Source organism: Dasypus novemcinctus, chromosome 3, assembly GCF_030445035.2.
Source record: "Dasypus novemcinctus isolate mDasNov1 chromosome 3, mDasNov1.1.hap2, whole genome shotgun sequence".
NCBI classification, from domain to species: Eukaryota; Metazoa; Chordata; class Mammalia; order Cingulata; family Dasypodidae; genus Dasypus; species Dasypus novemcinctus.
In genome coordinates, this window is record NC_080675.1 from 102,777,308 (window position 1) to 102,781,590 (window position 4,283).

The window sequence follows — 4,283 nt, forward strand, 5'->3', positions numbered from 1 at the left end:
AATGCTGCTATGAACATTGGTGTGCATATATCTTGTTTGCGTCCCTGCTTTCAATTATTCTGGATATATACCCAGCATTGGGATTGCTGGATTATATGGCAGTTCTATACCTAGCATTCTGAATAACTACCAAACTGACCTCCACGGTGTCTGTACCATCCTACATTCCCATCAGCAATGGATAAGTGTTCCCTTTCCTCTGCATCCTCTCCAAAATTTGAAATCATCTATTTTTTTAATAGCTGCTAGTCTAACGAACGTAAGATGATATCTTATTGTAGTTTTGATTTGCATTTCCTTAATAGCTAGCAAAGTTGTGCATCTTTTCATATACTTTTTAGACATCTGCATTTCTTCTTTGGAGAAGTGTCTATTCAAATAACTTGCCCATTTCTAAAATGGGTTGGTTGTCTTTTTACTTTCAAGATGCAGGATTTCTTTCACATATATATATGGCCCCTATTGGATAGATGGTTACCAAATATTTTCTCCAATTTAGTTGGCTGTCCTTTCAAGCTTTGACAAAATCCTGTGAGGTGCAAAAGTGTTTAATTTTGAGGAGGTCCCATTTATCTATTTTTTCTTTCATTGCTCATGCTTTGGGTGTAAAATTCATGAAACCATTTCCTACTACAAGATCTTATAGATGCTTCCCTACATAATCTTCCAAGATCTTTATGGTCTTGGCTTTTATAATTAACTCCATCTTGAGTTAATTTTTGTATAAGATGTGAGATAGTGATCATCTCTCACTCTTTTGGATATGGATGTCCTGTTCTTCAAGAGTCTTTTGCTGAAGAGGTCATTCTCTCACAGCTGATTGGGCTTGGGGACATTGTCAAATATCAGTTGACCATATATGTGAGGGTCTAAATCAGAACTCTCAGTTCTGTTCCATTGGACAGTGTGTCTATCCTTGTGCCAATACCATGCAGTCTTGACTTCTGTAGCTTTGTTGTATGTTTTAAAGTCAGTGTGATTCCTCCAATTTCATTTTTCTTTTTCAATATGTATTGGCTATTCGGGGTCCCTTTACCTTCCAAATAAATTTCATAGTTAAGTTTTCTGACTCAGTAAAGAATGCTGTGGTAATCTTTATTGGGATTGTATTAAATTTGTAAATCAGTTTGGGTAAGGTAGACATCTTAACAATGTTTAGTCTTCCTATCCAGGAACAAAGAATATTCTTCCATTTATTTAGGTCTTCTTTGTTTTCCATTAACAGTGTTGCATAGTTTTCTGTGTACAAGCCCTTTTTGAATTTATTCCTAAGTATTTGATTCTTTTAGTTGCTATTGTAAATAGGATTTTTTTTCTTGATTTCTTCCTCAGATCACTCATTATTGGTGTAAAGAAATACTACTGTTTTTTACACATTAATCTTATAACATCCACTTTACTGAACTCATTTGTAAGCTCCAGAGGCTTTGTTGTATATTTCTTAGGGTTTTCTATGTATAGAAACATGTCATCAGCAAATAGTGAAATTTTTACTTCTTCCTTTCTAATTCGACTGACTTTTATTTCTTTTTCTTGTCTAAGTGCTTGAGCAATTACTTCTAACACAATGTTAAATAAGAGCAGTGACAGTGGGCATCCTTGTCTTTTTCCAGATCTTAGAGGGAAAACTTTTAGGATTTCACCATTGAATATGATGTTAGTAGTGAGTTTTTCATATATACCCTATGTCATGTTGAGGAAGATTCCTTCTATTCGTATCTTCTGAAGTGTTTTTATCAGGAATGGGTGCTGTATTTTGTCCAATGCTTTTTATGCATCTATAGACATGATCATGTGATTTTTTTTCCTTCGATCTGTTAATGTGGTGTATTACACTGATTTTCTTATGCTGAATCATCCTTACATAACAGGGATGAAACCCACTTGGTCATGGTGCTTAATTCATTTGATGTGCTGTTGAATATGACTAGAAAGTATTTTGTTGAGGATTTTAGCATCTAGGTTCATTAGAGAGATTGGTCGATAGTTTTCCTTTCTTGTGGCATCTTTGTGTGGCTTTGGTATTAGGGTGATGTGAGCATCATAGAATTACTTCAGCAATGCTCCCTCCACTTCTATTTTTTGGAAGAATTTAAGCTGGGTTGGTGTTAGTTCTTTCTGGAATGTTTGGTAGAATTCACTTGTGAAACCATCTGGTCCTGGGTTCTTCTTAATTGGGAGGTTTTTGATGACTAATTCAATCTTGTGATTGTTCTGTTGAGTTCATCAATATCTTCATTCATCAATGTAGGCTGTATGTGTGTTTCTAGGAATTTGTCCATTTCTCATAAATTATCCATTTTGTTGAAATACAATTTCTCAAAGTATCCTCTTTGTTTCTGTGGGGTAGTAGTGATATCATTTCCTCCTTTCTTATTTTATATATTTGCATCTTCTCTCTTTTTTTCATTCTTAGTTTAGCTAAGGGTTTGTCTATTTTATTAATCTTCTCAAACAACCAGCTTTTGGTGTTGTTCATTTTTTCTAGTCATATCTTATTTTCAATTTCATTTAGCTCTGCTCTAATCTTTGTTATCTCCTTTTTTCTACTTACTTTTTTTTAATTGGTTTGTTTTCTTTTTCTAATTCCTCCAGGTGTGCAGTTAGCTCCTTGATTTTATCTCTTTCTTCTTTTTTAATAGAGGCACTTACAGCTATAAATTTCCCTCTCAGCCCTGCTTTTGCTGAGTCCCATAGGTTTTGATACATTGTGTCATCATTTTCACTTGTTTCAAGGTATTTACTGATTTCTTTTGCAATTTTCTCCTTGACCCACAGATTGTCTAAGAGTGTATTGTGTAACTTCTGTATCCTTGTGCCTAATGTTGTTTTCTGCCCTTTACTGATTTCCAGCTTCATTCCATGCTGTCAGAGAAAATACTTCGTATAATTTCAATCTTTTTTAATTCATTGAGAGTTGTTCTGCGGCCTAGCATGTGGTCTGTCCTGGAGAATGATCCATGTGCACTTGAGAAGAATGTATATCTCACTGTATTTTGGTGTAATGTTCTGCATATGTCTATTAGTTCCAGATCCTCTAATGTATTATTCAAGGTCTCTGTTTCTTTATTGATCCATTGTCAAGATGTTCTGTCTAATGGTGACAATGGTGTATTAAAGTCCCCCACTATAATTGTAGAGGCATCTATTTCTCCACTTAGTTTTTCCAGTGTTTGCCTCTTGTATTTGAGATGCCCTGGTTAGGTGCATAAGTGTTTATGAGTGTTCATTCTTCTTGAAAAAATACTCTTTTATTAATATATAATGACCTACTTTGTCTCTCATAGTTTCTCAATATTAGTATTGCAACTCCTGCTCTTTTTTAGTTATTGTTAGCATGTAAAATTGTTTTCCAGTCATTCACTTTCAGCCTCCTAGCCTCCCCAGGTCAAAAGTGAGTTTCTTGTAGACAGCGTATAGATGGATCATATTTCCTTATCCATTTTACCAGTATGTGTATCTCAAATGTAGAGTTTAATCCATTAGCAGTCAATGTTATTACTGTCAAGGAATTACATTAGCCATATTTTCTTTAGGTTTATGTATGCCATGTATTGTTTTCATTTCTTTTTTTATATTTTCATCATTCTTATCAATAGTTTTATTTCCTACACTCTTCTCCAACTGTCTCTCCTGTTTTTTCCTTTCAACCTGCAGAACTCCCTTTAGTATCCCTTGAATGGAAGGTTTCTTATTGACAAACACTATTAATTTCTGTTTATCTGTGAATATTTTGTACTCCCCCTCATTTTTGAATGCCATCTTTGCTGGATACAGACTTTAGCACCTCGACTATGTCATACCATAGACTTCTTGCCTCCATGATATGAGATGAGAAAAATATGGAAAACTTTATGAATTTCCTTGTCATCCTTACACAGGAGACACGCTAATCATCTCTTTTTTTTTTAAGATTTATTTATTTATTTATTTCCCCTCCCCCCCTGCACCCCAGCTGTCTGTTCTCTTTGTCTATTTGCTGCATCTTCTTTGTCCGCTTCTGTTGTTGTCAGTGGCTCGGGAATCTGTGTTTCCTTTTGTTGCGTCATCTTGTTTGTCAGCTCTCCATGTGTGCAGCACCATTCCTGGGCAGGCAGCACTTTCTTTCACACTGGGCAGCTCTCCTTATGGGGCACACTCCTTGCATGTGGGACTCCCCTACATGGGGGACACCCCTGCATGACATGGCACTCCTTGTGCACATGAGTACTGTGCATGGGCCAGCTCCACACTGGTCAAGGAGGCCCGGGGTTTGAACCACGGACCTTCCATGTGGTAGACGG

The 4,283-nt window shown here is 36.0% G+C and overlaps 1 pseudogene; it reads right to left on the reverse strand.

Moving 5' to 3' along the window:
- Positions 1–3,836: 3,836 nt before the first annotated feature.
- LOC111759690 (U6 spliceosomal RNA) lies at positions 3,837–3,922 on the reverse strand (annotated as a pseudogene).
- Between the last annotated feature and the right edge of the window lie 361 nt (positions 3,923–4,283).